Below are 10661 nucleotides of genomic sequence, written 5' to 3' on the forward strand. Positions count from 1 at the left end.
TATCAGTAATATTCTGCCAGACTTAGATTGTACTGTGTGTTACAAGAAAACTGTGACAATAGCTAATCTATGTAAGTAAGTTTTTTGGGGGCCACGGTTTTAGCTAAAACCCTGGCCCCCAAGATATTTTTCTCACCTTGCCTTACACGTGTTAAATTGTTCACAAATTTTTGACAACTTCGCTTGTTCCTGTTCGTAAGTCCGGCCAAGCCTTTACGGTCATCGGCCCCTGTAACTTTGGCTTATAAATGCAGGCTTTTAGTCATGCTTGTAAAACTCCCTGAAGAAGTCTACGACAGTTAGACGAAAAGCGTAGGAAAATACAAGAAGTTTTACAACTACTGTTCGAAGAAGTGCTGCTCACTAGTCTATAATTAAAAAATTAAAAAATAGATTAAAAAATTCCACAAGGAATTGGCAGATGGTATTGACATGGTGCAGGTCGCCAATTTGTTTGTGGGGGACAACCAGCGGCACAAGCGACTGTTTGGGAAGTTTTCAAAAATCGACCTGCCAATAAAGTCTGCGTTTGCCTTTAAGGCAGCTCAGACAGTTTAATGACTACGAACTTACTATGATGACTCTGAAAGGTGAAACATTTGCTGGTTTTAAGATATAGAGATAGTCGGTTTTCTATTTTGTAATTGACGTTGCAAGTGTTATACTCAATGTGCATTGGTTTGCTGAGACAATGTACGAAGTAAATAGTTCGCGATAAGCGTAAATCACAAATAGCTCTTGGAGAACGCTGGAAATGGCATTTCCAAGCCTCTAGATTTCAAAACTTTTTGGGGGAGCATGCCCCCAGACCCCCCTAGCGGGTGGCGCCTCCGGCGCTCGCGTGCCCCCCACTCATATTACCCTTGCTACGGCACTATACACGCTTGCAATTATGAGAGGAAAACTCGACAAAAAATTAAAAACGAACGATGTTTGGCCACTAAATGAACTAAGGTTATTAATATACTGATGTAAGAGCGACAAAAATTAAAAACTAAGGATGTTTTGCTAAAATGAACTAAGGCTTCCAATGTACTGATGTAAAAACGATAGCATCATCAAAGAAAACAGTTTCCAAACGCAATAAGTGTACTTTGTACAATTGAAAAGCTAAACTACTGTTGGCGTTTAAACACTTTTTTCATGGCAAAGCTGTAAGGTAAGGTAACAAAAAATTGCCAGATTAGAATGGTTTGCTTTTAACCTAAGACAATGAATTTACTGACTGAAAACCAAGAACCTAATCAATATTTTTGCTTATTAATTTAGTTACTTTAATTCAGTTAGTTAAGTTGGAGCCCTCTTGAGAGCCGTGTAGAATATTGATGGTTTTCGTTATTTTCAGCCCTTGCCTTAAGCATATATACATATATGATATTTTAGACAGCCCACGTTCCATATATTAGAAAAAGAACCAGGAAAATTAGAACGACTACAAAAAGTCAAGGCTATAAAAACTACCCTTTAAATAAAAGAGAAAGAAACAAAATAAAACATAAGCAAGAAAATGACCAAAACAGAAAAAAGGAAAAGCCACAAACAAATCTATTCCAACTGGTCGGAAAGTTGCCTAGAAAAATGCTAAACACGGGCTGTTACCAATTATCTTAACTCAACATATGCATGGAAACTCGTAAGTTGTATTCAAGTCTTTTAACACGAAATAAATCCTGTCATTGTCTCGTTTGGGAATCTCAGAGGTCAAGAAGATAACTTTTGAGTAATTCTAACAATTTCTGTCCTCCTCTTTCTCACTCCTTTTTCATCTTTCGCTTTTTAGTGGATGTAACACCACTTTCAAACGAGGTTTGACACAAACCATCGATTGACACTGGAGCAAGACCATCTTCAGCCGCACGTTTCCGGAAATGAAAGTTAAGAGCACGATCAGGATATTCATCGGTTTCATCTAAAATATCCAGAGCCGGATCAACAGACACCACAGAACTTTTGGTAGCTACGAAACACGCAGCTTCAACACGCTTAGGTCCTAGCTCTTTCTGTCTAATGGTACGAGCAAGTTCTTGATACTCTTTAGCCTTCTCAAAGTCACCTAGTTCCTCATGAACAGAACCCAGGTTACTGTAACTGGTTGCCACTCCTACATGCTCACGTCCCAGCTTTTTCTCTTTAATGCTAAGAGCAAGTTCGTGATACTTCTTTGCCTTCTCAAAGTCGCCCAGTTTCTCATAAACAGAACCCAGGTTATTGTAACTAGTTGCCGCTGTTACATGCTCACGTCCCAGCTTTTTCTCTTCAATGCTCAGAACAAGTTCGTAATACTCTTTTGCCTTCTCAAAGTCGCCCAGTTCCTCGTGAACAGAACCCAGGTTATTGTAACTAGTTGACACTGTTACATGCTCAGGTCCCCGCTTTTTCTCTTTAATGCTCAGAGCAAGTTCGTAATACTCCTTGGCCTTCTCAAAGTCGCCCAGTTCGTTGTGAACAGAACCCAGGTTATTGTAACTAGTTGCCACTGTTACATGCTCAGGTCCCAGCTTTTTCTCTTTAATGCTAAGAGCAAGTTCGTAATACTCCTTGGCCTTCTCAAAATCGCCCAGTTCCTCGTGAACAGAACCCAGGTTATTTTAACTAGTTGCCATTGTTCCATGCTCAGGTCCCAGTTTTTTCTCAACAATGCTCAGAGCAAGTTCGTAATACTCCTTTGCCTTCTCAAAGTCGCCCAGTTCCTCGTGAACAGAGCCCAGGTTATTGTAACTAGTTGCCACTGTTACATGCTCAGGTCCCAGTTTTTTCTCAGAAATGCCCAGAGCAAGTTCGTAATACTCCTTGGCCTTCTCAAAGTCGCCCAGTTCCTCGTGAACAGAGCCCAGGTTATTGTAACTAGTTGCCACTGTTACATGCTCAGGTCCCAGTTTTTTCTCAGAAATGCCCAGAGCAAGTTCGTACTACTCCTTGGCCTTCTCAAAGTCGCCCAGTTCCTCGTGAACAGAACCCAGGCTATTGTAACTAGTTGTCACTGTTACATGCTCAGGTCCCAGTTTTTTCGCTTTAATGCTCAGAGCAAGTTCGTAATACTCCTTGGCCTTCTCAAAGTCGCCCAGTTCCTTGTGAACAGAACCCAGGTTATGGTAACTAGTTGACACTGTTACATGCTCAGGTCCCAGTTTTTTCTCAACAATGCTCAGAGCACGTTCGTAATACTCCTTGGCCTTCTCAAAGTCGCCCAGTTCCTCGTGAACAGAACCCAGGTTATTGTAACTAGTTGCCACTGTTACATGCTCAGGTCCCAGTTTTTTCTCAGAAATGCTCAGAGCAAGTTCGTAATACTCCTTGGCCTTCTCAAAGTCGCCCAGTTCCTCGTGAACAGAACCCAGGTTATTGTAACTAGTTGCCATTGTTCCATGCTCAGGTCCCAGTTTTTTCTCAACAATGCTCAGAGCAAGTTCGTAATACTCCTTTGCCTTCTCAAAGTCGCCCAGTTCCTCGTGAACAGAACCCAGGTTATTGTAACTAGTTGCCACTGTTACATGCTCAGGTCCCAGTTTTTTCTCAGAAATGCCCAGAGCAAGTTCGTCATACTCCTTGGCCTTCTCAAAGTCGCCCAGTTCCTCGTGAACAGAGCCCAGGCTATTGTAACTAGTTGCCACTGTTACATGCTCAGGTCCCAGTTTTTTCTCTTTAATGCTCAGAGCAAGTTCGTAATACTCCTTGGCCTTCTCAAAGTCGCCCAGTTCCTTGTGAACAGAACCCAGGTTATTGTAACTAGTTGCCACTGTTACATGCTCAGGTTTCAGTTTTTTCTCAACAATGCTCAGAGCACGTTCGCAATACTCCTTGGCCTTCTCAAAGTCGCCCAGTTCGTTGTGAACAGAACCCAGGTTATTGTAACTAGTTGCCACTGCTACATGCTCAGGTCCCAGTTTTTTCTCAGAAATGCTCAGAGCAAGTTCGTAATACTCCTTGGCCTTCTCAAAGTCGCCTAAATCCTGGTGAACAGAACCCAGGTTATTGTTACTAGTTGCCACTGTTACATGCTCAGGTCCCAGTTTTTTCTCAACAATGCTCAGAGCAAGCTCGTAATACTCCTTTGCCTTCTCAAAGTCGCCCAGTTCCTCGTGAACAGAACCCAGGTTATTGTAACTAGTTGACACTGTTACATGCTCAGGTCCCCGCTTTTTCTCTCTAATGCTCAGAGCAAGTTCGTAATACTCCTTGGCCTTCTCAAAGTCGCCCAGTTCCTCGTGAACAGAACCCAGGTTATTGTAACTAGTTGCCACTGTTACATGCTCAGGTCCCAGCTTTTTCTCTTTAATGCTCAGAGCAAGTTCGTAATACTCCTTGGCCTTCTCAAAGTCGCCCAGTTCCTTGTGAACAGAACCCAGGTTATTGTAACTAGTTGCCACTGTTACATGCTCAGGTCCCAGTTTTTTCTCAGAAATGCCCAGAGCAAGTTCGAAATACTCCTTGGCCTTCTCAAAGTCGCCCAGTTCCTTGTGAACAGAACCCAGGCTATTGTAATAATATGCAACATCAGCGGTCTCAGTTCCAAACTTTATGGGAGCGGCTTGAAGTAAAATTTCATAACATTTCTTTGCGGCCTGAAAATGACAATGGTTCTTACAAATTTCACCCAGCTTCCCCATTTCAGGCTGGACGACTCGGGAAAGGGCAAACCTTGAAACTACGTTTTCAAAATTAAGAATAAAACATCTTAAATGTAGGGAAAGGGCGTAGCTTTGCAAAATTGAGTCTGACGATTCCTTTGATAAGTTGTTATCTACGAAATGGTTAAACGCCGCCACAGCGCTTTTAAAAGTTTTCATGTGACGACTTTCCGGATAACCCTGAATCAACGACGTAACGGCATCGTGTACAACCTGATGTACCCGGATGTGGACACCAAACTCATCTTCATGAGACAAAAGTAGCGAACATCTTTGGAGTTTCATAATTATCATTTCTTTATCTTTTATTCCTGTGGCGTTGACAATATAATTCACCACGATATCCTCATTTAAAGGCTGTGACGCGCAGAGGGAGAGAAACGTTAAGGCATGATCTATGATTCTGTCTGATTCCATCACTTCTCTAACGGCCAGTGTTATTGCTGTTGTCATCGATTTCTTGTAACAAGGGTTGGTCTCTGCAAATAGAGTCTCTGTCGCACCACGTTGCCCTTCTACTTTTCTCAGAAAGTCGTTCCAACCAAACTCCGAAAAACGTTTGCTCTGTCGAAGTTGCTTCACATAGATGGCAGCACTTGCTAACGCAAGGGGTTGGTTATCGAGTTCTTTAGCTACTGCTTCTCCCAGCTCACTGTCGCTGATACCAGAAATCAGGGCTAACAAAGAAGAGGCCTCTTGGGACTGCATACCCTCGCTTACTGAGATGTGTTGAATGGAAGTGCCTGGTAACGGTACACACGAAGTATCTTGAGTTGTGATCAACAGATACCCTCTTGCCCACTGTCCATGTCCTTGCCCAGGTAAATGATTATGCAGTTCAGATAAGCTTTTAACGTTATCAGCCAACAGAAGCCAGGACTCGTAGAGACCAATCTTTGTGCTGATTAAGGACATCAGGCTGTTGATCTTCTCCTCTGTTTTCAAATCCTTTGAGCTATGGATGTTTGTAATAGCATGTTCCGGGCACTTCATTTGTCGAGCGAACGTGATGTAAGATTCGAGAAGTGAGCCTAACGTTTCCGCATCCACTGTCATTACAAACACATCAGAGTAAGAGTCTTTTCGGGCTTTCTCGTAAAATCTCTTGGCTACAAGACCGGCCAGTTGCGATTTACCGCTGCCAGGATTCCCGGAGATATACAAGATGCTTAGGTTGCTTTCATCAGCTCGCTTAAGCTCATGCAGCTGTTTTGTGATGTCAGCAACCTCAACATCGCGACTTGCCAGGTCGTGTGAAGGTTTAGGAGGAAGAATGCAAAATGGGGAAGTGACGTTCAGCAGTTGTTCGGAAAGAACCTGTCGTTGGTCTTTAATCTCCATGTTTTCTTTTTTTAAATCGTTTACTTTGTCTAAAACATCTCTTAACTCCTTCGTCGGAAACGTCTTTTGGTTTGCGATCTGTTGAATTTCTGTAGTGGAAAGACCTAGTGCCTGGAATGCAGCGAAAACTTTGCCAATAGCAGTGTTAAATTCTAACTCCGAAAGTTGACCTTGGGGCATGTGAGCAAATTCTTCATTGCGAAATTTTCTGAGATTGTCAACATTCGTTTTTACTACCGCGTTTAGACCAGAGATGCAATCGGAGTAGAGAATGGCGTAAAACAGCATGGTACAGTCCCAGTCTGCTCTATTTCCTTTAATCATGGTCGCCAATAGATGCTTGTTCCTCCTTTGGTTTGGCGGGGACTCTGCATTGTAAAAGTCTTTCCCATTACCAGGATCATCTTTCCATTCTCCAAAGGTCATCCTGTAACGACTGTCCCATTCTTGTTTGAAAATTGTCCGCAAACCTTCGGTTAGGATATCAGTTGTGACGTAACAAATCCTGTAATAGTTTAGTTGTTCATCGGTATATTCTTTTGCAGCGGCCATGTCTGTTTTAGGCGTGTCTTGCAACCCTTTGTTGAAAACAATAATATCAGCTAACAGTCAAAATAATTACCAAACCTACAACATAAGGAATCAAATTATTTCAAGTTGGAGAAACTATTAGAAACAGTATTTTTAAGAACAGTATTTGGGCCGAAACAGGTATGTGCTGAAAGGCGGTCTGCGATTTACCTGGAGCAAGTTAAAGTTTAAAGTTAAATCAGTCAATAAATCGACGAATTTCATCAATAAATCAACTATCATTCATTCATGGAATCACCCATCAAATAATCAATCAAGTAGTAAAGAAAAGAGAGTAGAGTTACTGGATTTTGGGAGACATGGATAAAAGAAGGAAAATGTTACAATGTCAAACACCCATTTTGGGAAAAATTTTACTTGAAATTTTCTCATTCAGCCCACAAATGTTCTCAATAACCGCATAAAACATTTTATGACCTACAGGAACATAAAAAAATGCATAATGATCATGACAAATCAACAAAAAAAAAAAAGGAAATCAAACAGATTAATGAGCTAGTATAATTCCTAAATATGCAAAAACAAAAATGCAGATGACTTCTTAGTTCTTATTAACCGAGCGAGAGGTCTGTATGGGAGAATCCTGATCGAGGTTGCCAGTACAGTCCAAATGCAGTGAGGTCTGTACCAGCGACCGAGGTCAAGATTCTCCCATACAGACTGACTTTGCTCGGTTAATAAGTTGTTTATTATACGCCAATTTTTTATATTCTTTGTACCTTTTTTTTTCTAGACTGGTCTAGATGCAGGTCTAGATGGAAAAATCTAGACCGCTTTCAGTATTGATTTCAGCCAATCAAATTTGTAAATTCGGTACTTCCCAGTCCTTGTGAGACACAGCCATATAATAAAAAAAGGTATTTACTGAACCAATTAAATTTAATCTTTCAAAGAGGATGTTGATAACACTAGCTGGTGTTCAAAGTAAAATCAAATGCTGCTTGGTGTTTAACATAAGTTTAAACACAGCTACATATCAATCAGTTATTCATAATGAATAAGAAACAGTCACATGGTGGTGACACTAATGGGATACAACTTGCCGGAGTAGTTTTATGGGGAGAGCTGGGGCACTTCTTTACGATCATTCAGGGTCTGTGTGGTAATTATCAGAAGAAAGTCTAAAATGAGGGGGGGCACCCCCCAGACCCATAGCCTAAGGGAGGAAAACTATTTTGTTTTTCTCTAAAATAATGACAAACAAAATTTATTCCTAATAAATTAATAAAGGGAGGAAGAGGTTATAAAATTTTTTCTTGATAGGGAAGGCACCATGAATTCTTCCCCTATGTGAGGTTAAGTTTTTAGATACCTTGCTACACAGGTGTAACTTTTCTTTCACTGTATAGTTATTTGCATCTTTGTTCAAATCTAGAGTTAAAACAAGTTATTTTCAAAAATTATTTAGTAAATTTTGTTTCTGAGTATTTATCTACATCTAAGTTTTAACTTATACTTTTTGATTTTTTTGATGTTTCATGATGGTCCAGAATGTTTAATTTTTCTGCTTTAATCAACAGCTACCTTTAAAAATTGAAGAGAGTCTGATGGAAGGAAAGGCTACTAGGCAACAGTATGTGTGGAGAAATAGATAGAAAAAATTGAAAAAACTGACCAATGGTGCTTTGGGTAACTTGACAAGATGCACTAAAAAATTAAGTTAAACCTTTGAGGAAAAAAGTGCTTTAGTATCATCATATACCTAATTTTACTTATTTCACCACTGTATTCCTTCTTTAAAACAGTTTAACAGATCACATGTATGAACTATGTGTAATGACAAATGAAAGAAGACCTCAAGAACATGCTAAGAGCTTCATTTTGATGCAAGCCACAAACATGTTGTGACAATATAGTGTTAGATCATTAGTGGTGTTCATTACATAATGTTAGGTATTTGATTAGCATCAGATAATTAGTAGTATTTATTATTGTGCCTCTGCATGTGTTTGGGGCTTACATATATATGCATTCAAGTCCTAGTCCAAAGGTTTTTTGCATCTTGTAATCAGTCCGCAAGTAAAGAATTAAATGGAGTATTTTTTAACGTAAACTCGTTGTTACAATGTAATACATTTATTTGCTAATTAGGCCATCAATTAATGGCAATGATGGACAAAACACTGATGCCCACTCCATCATAGACTACGCTCATGGACTAGCCGCAACAACCACCGCACAATTTGGCATTTAATTCAAATACTAAAATTACTAAATTCTTTTGAAAAACTGCTAGCAGTCAAACTTTCCTCAACATCAGTCAGAAGGTCAGGGGAGAAATTGATAATATTCATTGTTTTCTACTTCAGTATTCAGATTGATACATTAATATTTGCCATGTACTTCAAAGATTCTTCACAGCCATTCATTGTTACATTCAAAAGTGCATGTAGTTTACAGCAGTAGAATGTTTGAAAGCGAAACAAAGAACACTGCACTATACCCTCTAAGAGTTAAGTGTTTACAAGCTTGAAGCAGAATTATGCAATATCCTAGCTGTGTTAAACTAGCTGTATTAAACTGGACACAAGATGCTGAAACTAACTTAACTGACGAAACAATCTATTGATGTTCCTTGCACTACCTTGAAGTTGCTGACTCGAAGTTGAGGTTTGACTTGAAAAGAACTTCTTATAAACAATAACCCATAACTAAAAAATACTGCATGTGTTTGAAAAATATATCTCATCAAATGATGGAAATAAAGAAGGCATGTGCAAGGTAAGTAATAGATAGCAGTGCTTTCAATAAAACCATTTAAAATAGGATTTTATACGGTTAGTCCATTTGGATCATGTTTACTGTAGGTACCCTCAACCAATACTTTCATCGATATATTGGTCCATAGTAATTGGGTACAGTGTTTTTGTCCATCACCAATTAATGCAACATCAACCTGTTTTGCTTGAACCAGATGGTCATTTCTTTTGACATTTGTTGCTAAGATTTATTTAAGTTCTATAAAGTTTATGTCTAAGGTCACCTCTGATCAATTTTCACAGTTCAAACTTTCAAGTAAAATTATGGTAATTTAAGCTTCACACTGAATATAGCTCCACTATTGAAGTTGCCGGGTAGAACTTGTATTGGGATACACTTTCATTTGTATCTCTCTCCTACCAATTCTCAACAGTTACATGTATGGATTGTCAGTAAATATTCCTATACTGCAGTATTTTTTAAATCAAAATTATGCAAAAAGAAGCTGCTACAGGAATGCAAGCTATGACCCTGGATCTAGCAATCCCTGCAAAGCTTGAAGTCAGATGTCAAATCCAAAAAAATCAAGGAAGTGAAAGTGAGAGTAAAATCAGCAATCGAACAAACCAATCATTGAGCACTGAAAAATTTCTTAAAGATCAAATAGTTAACAAACCCAGTGCATGGTTCCATTGAGGTGACCACAAATGAAGAACAAAGGTAGAGGTTTAAGAATTACACTGAGTCTACCCAAACATTACATCAAACTATGAGTTAAGACATCAACTTGGAGGTAAACAATCAAGAGGTGGTACTATAGAGGATGAGGCTATCTGCCATTTTCAGGGCCCTTATAAAATAACCTGTTTATGGAAGACATTGTCCTGTATTCAGAGAGGAATTATGATAATCATCAATCTGCAGGAGTTGCTCTTACTATCTTAAAAAATGGTTGAAAATGTCCTCATCGCATAGCAGCCTGAAACAAACAAGGGACTGAAAAGAGCAAGATTTTGTGGCAATGCCATTAACGCCCCAAGAAATGATGCAGATGATAAGGGGAATGATGCCTGGCACCTTATACATCAGATTACAGGAGCCGGAAGTAAAAAGGTTGCAGTGCATGAAGCCCAGTTTGTAATTGGGGATTTAAAAGCTAAAGATGGGGAATAATAACAACAACCAGAAGCTGAAGGCATGGGCAAGCAAGGTTGAAGTTACATGATTGAATGACAATGAATGGAAAGCAGCTCAGTGACTTCTGCATGGAAAATGGCTTGTAATTGGAGGAAGCATCAATAATCCCTCACAAAACTATTCACAAATCCAGCTAAATTATGGACAGAATGAACATTAGATTGATAATATGTTGCTGAATAAAAAATTGGTTTAGATCACTTG

General features: G+C 39.5%; 1 pseudogene across 1 annotated transcript; it reads right to left on the reverse strand.

Annotated features, from left to right (window-relative positions):
• Positions 1-517: 517 nt before the first annotated feature.
• LOC148719306 (uncharacterized) lies at positions 518-9697 on the reverse strand (annotated as a pseudogene). Its single transcript, XR_015993889.1, has 2 exons — positions 7873-9697; positions 518-6547 (listed from the first exon to the last, which is right to left on the reverse strand). The product of XR_015993889.1 is annotated as an uncharacterized LOC148719306 (transcript).
• Between the last annotated feature and the right edge of the window lie 964 nt (positions 9698-10661).

This window comes from Stylophora pistillata, chromosome 12 (genome assembly GCF_964205215.1).
Source record: "Stylophora pistillata chromosome 12, jaStyPist1.2, whole genome shotgun sequence".
NCBI lineage: Eukaryota > Metazoa > Cnidaria > Anthozoa > Scleractinia > Pocilloporidae > Stylophora > Stylophora pistillata.